Source organism: Pan troglodytes, chromosome 8, assembly GCF_028858775.2.
Source record: "Pan troglodytes isolate AG18354 chromosome 8, NHGRI_mPanTro3-v2.0_pri, whole genome shotgun sequence".
In the NCBI taxonomy this organism is placed as follows: Eukaryota; Metazoa; Chordata; class Mammalia; order Primates; family Hominidae; genus Pan; species Pan troglodytes.
Genome location: NC_072406.2, coordinates 144,719,855 through 144,734,146, shown reverse-complemented (window position 1 = coordinate 144,734,146; position 14,292 = coordinate 144,719,855). Strand labels below are relative to the sequence as shown.

General features: G+C 54.8%; 1 long non-coding RNA gene across 1 annotated transcript; it reads left to right on the top strand.

The window, feature by feature from the left end:
- Window positions 1–427: 427 nt before the first annotated feature.
- On the top strand, window positions 428–7,629 carry LOC107966880 (uncharacterized). The gene is made up of 2 exons (XR_001706940.3): window positions 428–876; window positions 7,094–7,629. It is a non-coding gene; the product is annotated as an uncharacterized LOC107966880 (long non-coding RNA).
- The last annotated feature ends 6,663 nt before the right edge of the window (window positions 7,630–14,292 follow it).

Here is a 14,292-nt window from a genome sequence, read left to right as displayed (position 1 = left end):
CTCCTGATGGAACAGCAGGTCCTCGCAGGGCAGGAAAACCAGGAGCTGCCCCCGTACAGTGCCTGGTCATCCCTGGGAAGTGCAGGAAGAAGGGGCGTGTGGGTGGGAGTCAGGCTGAGGGCGCAGCCCCTGCCCTGCCCCCACCGGAGGGACCCGGCTTGAGTGTCCAGGGCCTGGTGATCTGGCAGCCCTACAGCCTTGACCGAGCCCCTCCCTCTTCCGGGCTCCGAGAGGAGAGGCCACCCCAGGAGGAGGCCCTGCCGCAGCCTAATAATAACTTCCCGGCTGGTCCAGCGAGCGCCAGCGCAGGCTATTTTGAGAGTCCCCTGGCCCAGCCCCCATGTGACTCAGCCAGGCCAGTGCTGGGATGAGAAAGTCACCCTCTGCGTGGGATGCTCCAGGCGGCCAGTGGGCAGCCCAGGCCCAGGGGGAGGCCAGCAGGACCTCAGGCCTGTGGAACCTGGAACAGCCTCAGCCACCCCGCCCCACCCCCCGCTGGCCTCGGCTCCCTCCTGGCTCCCTGCCGGCTCCGCCCCCAAAGCTAGCATGGAAAATCTGATGTCAGAGTTCCAGCTTCCGCAGGAATGTGGCCCGACCTTCACCTCCCGGAGCCGCCTTGTTGAGGCCTGAGGGGCTGGCTTGGATCTCACCCCTAGGCGTGCCCTGGCACCTGAGAGCCCTCTTTCCAACCAGCTTGGGGCCACCTGCACCCCCCGCCCCACTGCGGCCCTGGCCAGACTAGTGCCTGCGTCTTGCCATGCTACTGAGCGCCCCAAGGTGCCACGCGGCAAGTCCCCGGGCTGGTCTCGCCCCAGCAGCCATTTGTCGGGTGCAGCGGTCCGGGGGAACTTGTCTCTGGGACGGTTTCTGGAGCAGGTGACTTGGGTGCCTGTGTACCTGGGAGCCAAGGGGGCGGGTCCCTGCCCCAGCCATGTGTCACTGAATCACATGGGTAGGGAGGCCCCTGATCCTGCCTTTGAGGTGAGGGGAGGGTAGCAGGATCAGGAGAGAGCTGTGTGTGTGTGTGCGCACGTGCACATTGTGCACTGTGTACTTGCAGATGCATGCTGACGTACATGGTGTGCATGTGTGTACATGCATGTATGAGCACATAGTCTGTGGATGTGCACATGTGTGTGCACTGTATCTTATATGTGTATGTTTGCTTGTGCACAGCACACATGTGTGCATTGTGAACATGAACTGTGCATGTATATATACACGTGCATATGTGGGGGAGCCAGTCCCTTGGGAGCAAACCGTTGCTTCCTCAACGTCTTCTGGTCACGAGGAAGCACTGAGTGATGCGTCTCATGGCCAGGCACCTTCCCACCACAGCCGGAGCCCTGCACAGGCTCTCCAGCCCAGGTCCACAATGCCTCCTGTGAGACTGGCAGTCCTCATGCCCCGGGTAGAAAGGGGAAGAGGGAGACCACTTCACAGCCAGGGCCAGCCATAGGGCAGAGGGCAGAGGACAGAGGGCAGAGGGCAGAGGACAGAGGACAGAGGGTGGAAGGCAGAGGGCGGTGGCTCTGCTGGAGCTGGGACACTTGTTTCTGCAGAGGCATGGGCACTGGGGGGCCCCTCCAGAGTCAAGGAGGCTTTGTAGTAGATGGAGAGTGAGCCGACCACCCTGGCTGGAGCTGGGGGTGCAGCAGAGTGAAATGAGACACCCAACACCCCAGTTCTCCCTCACCACTTTCCCAGTGGCTCAAGTGGCTTTGGGCACTGTCCCCTTTGCAAGCAGGAGAAACACGCAGGCAGGGGGTGGCAGCCAGGGTCCCCGGCCTCCCCAGCCTCCCAGCTCTGCCAGAGCTCCCAGGTGCCTTCCAGCTGTGGGACACATTGTCCTGACTGCCCATAGCTCCTGGGTGCCGTCCAGCTGTGGAACATATTCCCGTTTATTTCCCAGAACGAGGTCATTCGGGAAGGTGGCGTTGCTGTGCAAGCCCTGGACTCCCAGCATGGGAGCCGTCCCTGGTTGGTTTTCTCTGCTTCAAGCGTTAGGGTACTTTTATATGTAGACAAGAAAATTGCTTCCTGGGAAGATGGATGATAATAGGAAATTGTACCTTGTAGATCCCACATCTTTTTTTTTTCTTTTTGACTCCTAAGTCTGGCTTTAATGAAACAAAGGAAAATAAAAAGATCTATAAAAAGCGATTCATATTTTCTAGAATGAAAGCATTATGTTGTTTTTCATTAACTTCAAAATCTGTTAGAGAAAGGTTTCTGTTTTAAAGATCAGGCTGGCTGCCCCGGTTGCAGACTTCCTCTTTAAACTTCCCGCTGAGGTGCCCCTGGAGACCGGAAAAGCACAAACCCATAACACCTGTGGAGTCTGAGCCCCAGGTCCACCGTGAGACTCTGGCAGGACTTGCAGGCAGCTGCAAGACTGGCGGAATTTGGTGGAAAACATGCTTGGCGGCCCCTCTGCTGTGCCTCCGCCACAGAGGCTGCAGCCCAGAAACGCAGTTGGCCTTGGGCCCACCCCGCTCCTTGCCTCCCATGCAGGAAGCCGAGGCCTGTGTTCATCAGAGCTCCAGTCAGGGCTGCTTTGGGGGCAGCTCTGCCATTTCCCCAGGTGCCTCTTGTGGTTCCACCCCTTCCGAATCCAGGCAGGGATAGTGGCCGGGGACCTCCTCGTGGGGCCACACAGACCCTCTGCCTGAAAGCGTCTCCAGGAGAGGCCTCGGGCCAGGCCAGAGGGAGAGCCCGGGAGCCGTGAACACAGGGCTCTGTGGCGTTTTTGAGTACAGAGCAGACAGAGGGCTTGGAGGAAAGAAGAGCTGAGCCAGACATGGATGCGGAGTCCCTGGGAACTGGCTCCCCCAGGGGCTCCATCCAGCCAGGGCTTCCAGAGGGTGCACCAGCCCCAGGTGGGCCCCAGAGGAAGGAAACCCATATAGGTGTCCTGTTTTTGTCAAACGCAGAGCTGATCATCTTACACACGTGCACCACACACACACACAGCACACACACCACACACATACCACACATACACCACACACATACCACACATACACCACACACAACCCCACACACCAATACATACGTGCATACACACACCACACACACATGCACACACACCACACATCCATACATATACATACCACACACACACACAACATATACCACACATACACACACCACACACACCACAAATACAGCATACACAACCCCCCACACCATACATACATGCATATACATACCACACACACATGCAAACACACCACATATCCATACATATACATACCACACACACCACACACCACACACACCACACACACTCACATACACCACACAAACATGCACACACAGCACATATTCATACATATACATGCCACAGACACACTCACCACCCACCACACACACTCACATATGCACACCACACACACATGCACACACAGCACACATCCATACATATACACACCACACACACACCACACACCATGCACATACCATACACAGTCATATACACCACACATGTCACACACACATACTCCTATACATACGTGCACACACCCACCACACATGCACACAATGCACATTCACATAGACCACACACACACCACACATATCACACACATATACCCCTATATATACATGCATACACACCACACACATCATACCACATGCAAACCACACATACACACACATACATACCACATATACACACATACATACCACACACACACCCATACATACATGCATACACAAACCACACACATAACACACACACACCCCTCATAAGCCCTTCCTGACATCCACACCAGGGAGGTCATATATAGTCCTAGGTAAGAAACTGAAACACCATCATTCTTCATTCTGATGGAAAAACAGCAATAAATTTTAAAATGCATGGCAAATAGAATCCAGAAAATGAAAGAAAATATAAATAAGCAAAATTATAATTATAACACCCAGGCAATTAAAATATGAAAATCTCAACAAAATAATTTTATAAAAATATAAATTAACAAAATCTCCTCAAGAAGCATGAGAAAAACTAAACAGGCCAATAACTATGGAAGGTGTTTGAAAAATGCTGTCTAGGAATTACCTCTAAATACAGGTTTCATGGATTGACCTTTCATACATTTAAAGAACAAGCAATTCTCAAGCAATGTAAACTTTTCTGATAAGAAACTCCTTTCTAATTCATTTTATGAGGCCAGCATAACCTTGATTGAGACACCAAACTCATTCAAAAGAGAAAATTATTGACCACTCAGGAGCAAAAATTATAAATGGAATCCTGGCAAATCAAATCCAAGAAAATATGAAAAGAATATGATGTCCAAATATGGTTTATCCCAGGAATGCAAAGATAGTTTAATTTCAGGAAATTAATAAGCTCTACAATAGTCAAAGGTGAAAGAAAAAAATCTTATCTCAATGAGTTACAAAGAGGGATTTGAAAAATTCCAAATGTACTCTTAATTTTTTTATTTTTTTTTGTGAGACAGAGTCTCACTCTGTCACCAGGCTGGAGTGCAGTGGTGCAATCTTGGCTCACTGCAACCTCTGCCTCCTGGGTTCAAGTGATTCTCCTGCCTCAGCCTCCTAAGTAGCTGGGACTACAGGCATTCGCCACCATGCCCAGCTAATTTTTGTATTTTTAGTAGAGGCAGTGTTTCACCATATTGCCCAGGATGGTCTCTATCTCTTGACCTCATGATCTGCCTGCCTCGGCCTCCCAAAGTGCTGAGATTACAGGTGTGAGCCGCCATGCCCAGCCTATTCTTAATATTCTTAAACAGAATAGAATATGGAGGAACAAAAAGAGCATTTGCTAGGACAATGGTGACCACAGCAAAAGCTGAACGCCAGGCTGGAGGCAGCCCATTGATATTCAGGTTCACATGGTGCCAAGTCAGGGAAACCAAGTCACGGTAGCTGGAGCGAGAGAGGGAATTTACCAGAAGGCTCGCTGGGCATCTCACACGTCGAAGAGAAGAGTGAAAGGAGCCATTTGTCTGTGGGAGCCATGAGCTTCCCCCATGGAGTCCTGCTGTTGGTAAGCTCAGCTCCTGGTCTCTGTGTCCCTGAGCTCAGATTCTAGTCTGCCAGCAGGGTCTGAAAGATGGACCAGGGAGCCGAAACGCATCTGTGGGAGGCCACCCTTATAGAGGGTGGGGGATGAGAGGAGGGCTTGAGTGGACCTGGGTCATTGGGGATGAGAGGAGGGTTCAGGTGGACCTGGGTTGTTGGGGATGAAAGAAGGACTCAGGTGGACCTGGGTCACTGGGGATAAGAGGAGGGCTCAGTGGACCTGGGTTGTTGGGAATGACAGGGGGGCTCAGGTGGAGCTGGGTCGTTGGGGATGAGAGGAGGGGTCAGGTGGACCTGGGTCATTGGGGATGAGAGGAGGGTTTAGGTGGATCCGGGTTGTTGGGAATGAGAGGAGGGTTCAGGTGGAGCTGGGTCATTGGGGATGAGAGGAGGGCTCTTGTGGACCTGGGTCACTGGGGATAAGAGGAGGGCTCGGGTGGACCTGGGTCGTTGGGGATGAGAGGAGGGCTCGGGTGGACCTGGGTCGTTGGGGATGAGAGGAGGGCTTGGGTGGACCTGGGTCATTGGGGATGAGAGGAGGGTTTAGGTGGATCCAGGTTGTTGGGGATAAGAGGAGGGCTCAGGTGGAGCTGGGTCGTTGGGGATGAGAGGAGGGCTCAGGTGGACCTGGGTCACTGGAGATGAGAGGAGGGCTCGGGTGGACCTGGGTCGTTGGGGATGAGAGGAGGGCTCGGGTGGACCTGGGTCACTGGGGATGAGAGTAGGGCTCAGTAGACCTGGGTCGTTGGGGGTGAGAGAAAGACCGTGGTGGACCTGGGTCATTGGGGATGAGAGGAGGGCTTGGTGGACCTGGGTTGTTGGGAATGAGAGGAGGAGTCGGGTGGACCTGGGTCACTGGGGATGAGAGAAAGACTCCGGCGGACCTAGGTTGTTGGGGATGAGAGAAGGACTTGGGTGGACTTGGGTCACTGGGGATGAGAGGAGGGCTTGGTGGACCTGGGTTGTTGGGAATGAGAGGAGGGCTCGGGTGGACCTGGGTCATTGGGGATGAAAGAAGGACTCAGGTGGACCTGGGTCACTGGGGATAAGAGGAGGGCTCAGTGGACCTGGGTTGGGAATGACAGGAGGGCTCAGGTGGACCTGGGTCATTGGGGATGAGAGGAGGGTTTAGGTGGATCCGGGTTGTTGGGAATGAGAGGAGGGCTCAGGTGGACCTGGGTTGTTGGAAATGAGAGGAGGGCTCAGGTGGAGCTGGGTCATTGGGGATGAGAGGAGGGCTCGGGTGGACCTGGGTCACTGGAGATAAGAGGAGGGCTCGGGTGGACCTGGGTCGTTGGGGGTGAGAGGAGGGCTTGGGTGGACCTGGGTCATTGGGGATGAGAGGAGGGTTTAGGTGGATCCAGGTTGTTGGGGATGAGAGGAGGGCTCGGGTGGACCTGGGTCGTTGGGGATGAGAGGAGGGCTCGGGTGGACCTGGGTCACTGGAGATAAGAGGAGGGCTCGGGTGGACCTGGGTCGTTGGAGATGAGAGGAGGGCTCGGGTGGACCTGGGTCACTGGGGATGAGAGAAAGACTCTGGCGGACCTAGGTTGTTGGGGATGAGAGAAGGACTTGGGTGGACCTAGTCATTGGGGATGAGAGGAGGGCTCGGGTGGACCTGGGTCACTGGGGATGAGAGGAGGGCTCGGGTGGACCTGGTCATTGGTGGTACCTACCCAGCTCTGCATCTCTTCCCTCACCTGTCCACCCTAGGAATGGGCAAGTGACCCGGGGTGACAATCAGCACATTGTTTTCCTGGCCACAGGTAGGCAAGAAGTCCCAGGAGACCAGTGAAGCATAATTAGACTTTTTCTGGAAATTCTGGAAAAAATACACACATTATTCCCTTGGATTCATACCCAAGGGACATACAGTCTAGAGCTATTGCAGCCATCTTGTGACAGAGAGGGGAAGCACATATACACACTTAGAACCTAGGCTGGGATGCTTGATCCAGCCACACCTGAATCTCACAGCTGTGTGTAAATGAGTAAATGCCCTTGAAGCTAATTTGGTTGTTTTTCCTGTCTTTTGTAGGAGTCTAGATGAATATAGGCAGCAGCCAAAGGCCACAGTCACGACAAACCTACACACTCTCACCACTGTCATCTCATATTGTCCTAAAATTTCCAGCCAGTGCAAAAAAACATGAAAAAGAAAAAATACAGCCACTGGAAAAGAGGAAAAGTAATTGTTATTAGCTGATGATGTGAATGTCTTCCTGAAAACCTTAAGAGAACCAACTGGAAAACAACCAGAAATGAGAGCATTGAGTTAGGCAACCGCCGATCTGCTTTCTGTCACTTTGGGCGAGTTTTGCCTGTCCTGGGATTTCATATCCCTGGAATCCTGCAGTATGTAGCCCTCTGTCTGGCTTCCTTGCTCCGTGTAATGTTCCTGAGATTCATCCATGCAGCTGTGTATACCTGCAGTGATTGTTTCTCTTATTGATTGCTGAGAAGGGTTCCATCATATGCCTTTTCCAGTTTATTTGTTCATCTGTTGTTAGACATTTGAGTTATTTCCAGCTTGGGACTCTTATGAACAAAACTGCTATAAACATGCATATTCAAGTCTTTGTGGATATGTGCTTTCTTTTGTCCTGGATAAATGTCTCCAAGTGGGCTTCCTGGGTCTCATGGTAAGTGTATGTTTCACTTTCTGTACCGCTTTACATTCTCATCCTCCTCATCCCCCGTTTCCCCGATGACTAAGGACGTCAGCAACTGGTATGGTCTGGATCCTTGTCCTGGCCCAAATCTCATGTTCAGTTGTGATCCCCAGTGTTGGAGGTGGGACCTGGTGGAGGTGACAGGATCGTGGGGGTGGATTTCCCCCTTGGCTACTGTTGTCACAATAGTGAGTTAGTTCTCGTGAGATCTTGTTGTTTAAAAGTGTGTAGCGCCTCCCGTCCATCTCTCTTCCTCCTCCTCTGGCCATGTGACGTGCCGGCTCCCCCTTCACCTTCCGCCATGATTGTAAGTTTCCTGGGGCCTCCCCAGAAGCAGAAGCCACTATGCCTTCCCGCACAGACTGCAGAACCGTGAGCCAATTAAACCTCTTTTCTTTATAAATTAGCCAGTCTCAGGTGTTTCTTCATAGCAGTGCAAGGATGACAGAATACAGTATCCTTTTGTGTGCTTAGCCATTTGTACATCGTTTCTTATTTGTCTGTTCAACGTTTTGTCCGTTTATGAAACTAGTTGATTTGCTTTCTTATTGAGTTGTAAGTGTTTTTTATGTATTGCGGGTAAAGTCCTTTGTCATTTATAGGCATTGCAATTATTTTCTCACAGTCTGTGGCTTGTCTTTTCATCGATTTAATGATGTCTTTGGAAGAAAAAAAAATTTAATTTTTATGACATCCAATTTATCAACTTTTTTATAGTAACTGCCTTTTCTGTCCTAAGAAATGTTTGTTAACTCAGAATCACAAAGTTTTCTTCTGTGTTTTAGTCTAGAAGTTTTATAGAATTAGGCTCCACATTTACGTCCATGATCAGTACTGAGGTCATTTTTAAGGACGTGGTCTGGGTCAGAGCGGCCACTGGGAGGGGCTTGGAGGAGCCGGCAGGGCCTTGTGGGGAGGCCACCCCAGGAGCAGGGTGGCAGCATTCACCCACTTCAGCCCCAACCCTCTGGAGCTTTGCCGCGGAGGGCTCAGGGCCGGCGGCGTCACATCACCCCCGGGCTCAGGGGCTCTTTGCCAGGCCTGGCCTGCCTTGTGCTCAGCCCTCACTCTGGGCATCACAGGGCGGTCCCAGGTCTGCTCTGCGACCAGGTCTGTGCACCTGCAAATAAATGTCCCTCAGAGCCAGGCACGGGACCAGGCCCCAGGCAGCCACACTCAGAAGGGTTTGGATGACGGCCGCTCCAGGCCCTGGCCTGGCTCGAGGGTTTGGGGGCCCCAGGTGGGTGGCAGGAGGATCCTGGTAGCTGCGGAGCTAGGCACAGGCTCCGTGCAGGATGAAGGTGGGGATAACACACAGATCTGGGGAGGGGCCCAGGGCAGGGCTACAGGAGAAAGATGGGCTTGGCAGGAGGCAGGGGGTGGGGTGGGAACCATGACAGGGCCACAGGGAGGTGGCTGCAGGTCAGGGCTTGCAGTCCGGAGACAGGTGTGAGGTCTTCCCCTGAGAGCAGGAGCCGGCTGGGCCCATCCTGGCCTCCCAGGAACTGAGAGTGCATAGGTGGGGCTGTACCCAGGGAGGCAAGGTCCTGTGGCTGTCACAGGTTGTCATTCCCTGGGAAATCCCAACCTCCAGCCCAGATTCAGCTCTGGTAAGGATTTGGAGCAGCAGAAAAATCCCCAATGCCCCACTTCCGAAGGCTGAGGCACCCTTCAGCACTGACCTCAGCTCAGCATGGCTCAGCCCCAAGCTCAGGAGGGCCCTGTGTGGGCGGGCTGCCCCTCCCCTGCCCCGCTGGCTTCTTGTCTGATGCTCTCCTTCCAGAGGGTGACAGGGCTTCATTCCTGGATGGAAAAGTGCACGGCACCCCCATCTCTGCCACGACGCCCGGTGATATGGTGACCACCACATCTGAACGCAGCGGGCCCCGGCCCACTTGCCAGCCCAGACTTTGTGGGGGCCGCTCCTGGGCCTCTCCCCTTCTCCCCGGCAGCACCCAGGCCTCCTTTCTGCACCAAGAAACTGCCCACTTGACCCAGCCCCTGGGCACTGGCACCAGCAGCTCCCTCTGTCTTTGGCCCTTTTCCCTGGATCACACGCAGCTGGCGTCTTGTCCCTCAGTGCCCCCTTGGGAAAGAATTTGCAGGTCAATCCAGTGAGACTCCCATCACATACCCTGTTTTGTTGCTATCAAAACATCTGCACTTGGTGGATGATCCTGTTTGTATGTTTGCTCACCCACGTACCTTCAATCCTTCCCACTAGAATGTAGGTTCCCAAGAGCAGGGACCCCACGCCCAAGAGTGGCCTTTTCACAGTGGGAGCTGCATGCTTGCTTGCTGGGTGTGTGAGGACCAGAACGGTCCCCTCCTGCACTCTGCACACCTCAGGTTGGCTGCCCTTTAAGGGTGAGGCAGGTCAGGCTCTGGGACTTCTGGGGGGCTCCAGGAGGGAGAAGAGTTCGATGTGGTGGGGGCTGTTGGCTGAATCCCTGGTTGATCTGGAGGGTGTGGAGCCTGTGGGGCAAGGCGCACCTGCTCAGCAGCCCTGGAGCCAGCTGTGCTCTCCGACCTCAGGAGCCTCCTTCCCCGGGCCCAGCTTTATTCCGGGTGGCACTCAGGGTGGCACTGCTGTTTCCCTGCAGTACCTCACCAGCTGACGTGGCCAGCCCTGGACTTGCCATGGAGAAGGCAGAGCCTGCCTCCCAATGGGTCCCTGTGAGGAACAGCAGTACCGGCTTGTCGTCTTTCTGGGAAATGCATTTCGCCTCCTCTAGGAACCTCCCGGATGAGCCAGAGTGTTCTCCACCCACTTTTCCTGCCCTGTGCGGTCACCTCATTTCTACAGGCTTGGGGAAACAAATGCAAAGTGCTTTCCAGAACGTTTTTGTCTTACACATGACACTTCTATGGAAAAAATGACTTTTTTCCCATTGTTCCTTCCAGAACCTGAGCACGTCCCTCTGCTGGGAGGACGCTGTCTGTCCAAATGTCACTATCCCCCATTTAGGAGCAGCAGCAGGGCCTTGCTTCATGTTCATATGGGTGTTGATTGGGATATGATGGATTCTTCTGTGTACTTTGGAGGATTTTCTCCTTAGTTTGAATAGTAAACTGTAAACTCAAATAGACTCAGGACCTGGCTGGTGGAGAGCTGGGTCCCTGGTTGGGGCTGACCACAGAGGCCCAGGGTCTGTCTCTCCTTGGAAAATGCCCAGGCTGGGCCGGCAAGGAGCTGGACTGACCTCTGCCAGTGACAATTCCTGGCAGGTACACCTGGCTGGTCCCCAGTGCCCTGGGCCAGTAACCCTGCAGCAGAGAATCTAATGCTAGCCAGGCCTGAGCCGTGGGTCATCTGTGAAGTGGCCTGCCCACTGTCATAAGAGGTGCGCCCGTCTGCCTGAAGCCAGGCTCAGCTAGCCGACTGGTGAGCTGCCTCTTGCTTCAGAGCTCAGGCCCCGGAGTTCTGCTGTGGCCGCAGGCATGCACCCTCGTATTGGCTTGCACGGCAGGCCTCGGGCTGCTCCATGCATCACATGTGCTCCAAAGGATTGTGGATGCCTGAGTTCCACCCTGGAGGGACCGGGCATGGCCTGGACATCGGGACGTTCACATCTCCTCAAGGATTCGTCCTCCGTGACCCTGCTGTGGCTCCAGACGGTTTACAAAGGGCACTCACCTGTGCCTGCTCATTGACACTTCACTGTGTTCCCATTCGATAAGGAAACCAAGGCTCCAAAGACCAGCTGAAGTCACGGGTGGTAAGAGGCCAAGCCGAGGCCCCATGCCCCATCCCTGGCTCCAGGCAGCCTTTGCCCCCACCTCTCCCTCACCGTGGCCCCCAGGGTCTCCCAAAGCTTCCTTCCCTCCTTCAAATCTCAGTTTGGTCCGTGGTGAGTCAGGTGTGCTGAGTGGACTTAAGTTCATAGCTCCGGCCAGGTACAGCCCGGGCAGCACCAGCACCTTCAGTTTCAAGGGGTCCTGGGAAGGCTGGCTTGGGAAGAGTTCCGAGCCTGAAGGGTACAGGTGGGTCAGCAGGTGGGAGGAGCTGCCATCATCCATGATGTGTGGACCATGAGTTTCTTCTGAGAGTGAACATTTCCCCAGGCAGGTGTGTTGGGGGAAGGGAGTGTGCCCTGCAGGCAGGTGTGGCCCTGGGTAGCTGCATGGTCGGGTGCATGTGGCTCCAGGCAGATGCATGGTGGGTGGTGTGGCCCCAGGCAGGTTCATGGTGGGGGAGATGCGCATGGTGGTGGGGTATGACCCCAGGCAGGTGCATGACCAGGTGGTGTGACTAGAAGGCTTCCTCCATCCTTGCTGGACAGGGAGGCCCACACTGCCTGGGCCCTCTCTTTGGGTCACAGGCTTGCTGCCCCTTTTGTTGCCATTTCCGGGCCTGTGTTAGCCAAGGTGACCTTCAGCAGCCACCATCATGCACAGAGAAGGACCTCTGTGCCTCTCAGAGTCCCTGGCCTGACAAGAAGAAACTGAAGCCAAAGGCAGCCCAAACCTCGGGGCACCATGGGCCCCTTGGCAGCCGCGGCTCATTAAATGCCCTCTTTCTAAGGGTTTCCTCAGAGCCTTCATTCCCTGCTCAGCATTCCAATGGCCTCCTCCGGGATGCCTTTTAATATCCCTGCCAAATTGAAATGTGAGCCACCTAATTACAACCAGAACATCCTGCCCTTGGACGCGCTCACTTGATCCATGGAGGGACCGTTCCCTCTGTTGTTCACGTCCTGACTGGACTTGGAGATGAGAGACTTGAAACCTGCATCTGTGTCTGGTCAGGAAGGACCAGCAGCTCTAGTGACCACAGAGAGCAGAGCCCAAAGCTCTGACTCAAGCCCCTTCCAGGTGCAGAGCCTGGAGGTCCCAGAGTGACCACTCCTATCACTGGCGCTGATCCCAGAGTGACCGTCCCTATCACTGGTGCTGATCCCAGAGTGACCGTCCCTATCACTGGCGCTGATCCCAGAGTGACCGTCCCTATCACTGGCGCTGATCCCAGAGTGACCGTCCCTATCACTGGGGCTGATCCCAGAGTGACCGTCCCTATCACTGGCGCTGATCCCAGAGTGACCGTCCCTATCACTGGCGCTGATCCCAGAGTGACCGTCCCTATCACTGGCGCTGATCCCAGAGTGACCGTCCCTATCACTGGCGCTGATCCCAGAGTGACCGTCCCTATCACTGGCGCTGATCCCAGAGTGACCGTCCCTATCACTGGCGCTGATCCCAGAGTGACCGTCCCTATCACTGGCGCTGATCCCAGAGTGACCGTCCCTATCACTGGAGCTGATCCCAGAGTGACCGTCCCTATCACTGGAGCTGATCCCAGAGTGACCGTCCCTATCACTGGAGCTGATCCCAGAGTGACCGTCCCTATCACTGGCGCTGATCCCAGAGTGACCGTCCCTATCACTGGAGCTGATCCCAGAGTGACCGTCCCTATCACAGGAGCTGATCCCAGAGTGACCGTCCCTATCACTGGAGCTGATCCCAGAGTGACCGTCCCTATCACTGGCGCTCATCCCAGAGTGACCGTGCCTATCACTGGCGCTGATCCCAGAGTGACCGTCCCTATCACTGGAGCTGATCCCAGAGTGACCGTCCCTATCACTGGCGCTGATCCCAGAGTGACCGTCCCTATCACTGGCGCTGATCCCAGAGTGACCGTCCCTATCACTGGAGCTGATCCCAGAGTGACCGTCCCTATCACTGGCGCTGATCCCAGAGTGACCGTCCCTATCACTGGAGCTGATCCCAGAGTGACTGTCCCTATCACTGGTGCTGAGCTCTGTACGGGAATGGAGGAAACAAGGGCGCCCGCTGCCTTGGAGGCCCAGCACCTTCGCACCTTCTTCAGGACTTGCTGTTTTCCAGGGCTGTGGTCGGCACTGGGGACCTCTGAATGCAGCCCCTCCCTGCACCAGCAGCCTGGGCCTTCCGCCCTTCTTGGGACGTTGGGGTAATCAGAAAACCACAGGCCAGGCCTCCTTCAGATAGTGCTTGAAAAGATCCCAGAATTCAGCCCTAGGAGGGGCTCCTTCTCCCACTGCACCCCTGTCCCAGACAGCCCTCCTCGGTCTGTGGGGGCACCAGGCCTTGGGTCTTCCAAGGGGCCCAGCTCCCCAGGTGTGAGCTCACGGCTGAGAATTGCCCTCCACCTGGCCCGGGGTCTGGCCATTCCAGCGGCCGTGCACATCTGGGGCTCCTGTTCACTGCAGCCCCTCCTCTGTCCTGTCCTCGGTTCTGCCTCCCAGCCTGGAATCCCTACCCCAAAGCATACACTTCCCAGGGAGCTGAAAGGACCTCAGGGTGGGGCCCACCCTGCTGGGTAGAAGGAAACAGCAGGGTGTGTAGGGCAGGAACGTCCCTGGAGGGCTCTCGGGGTGCGCCTGCCGTCCCTCTACACCCCTCTGTTCCACCCCCACGCCCGTCAGCCTGAGTGCAGTGGTTAACCGTGGCATTTGGGAGGCCAAGTCTTGGAAAAATCAGGCCATTTTTTGGTCTGTTTGTTTGATATTCTGAGAATTTCTATGAAGCATGAGTTCCTGCAGTCCGAAGGCTGAGAGGTTCTGCAGAAGGGCACAGACCCTGCGCT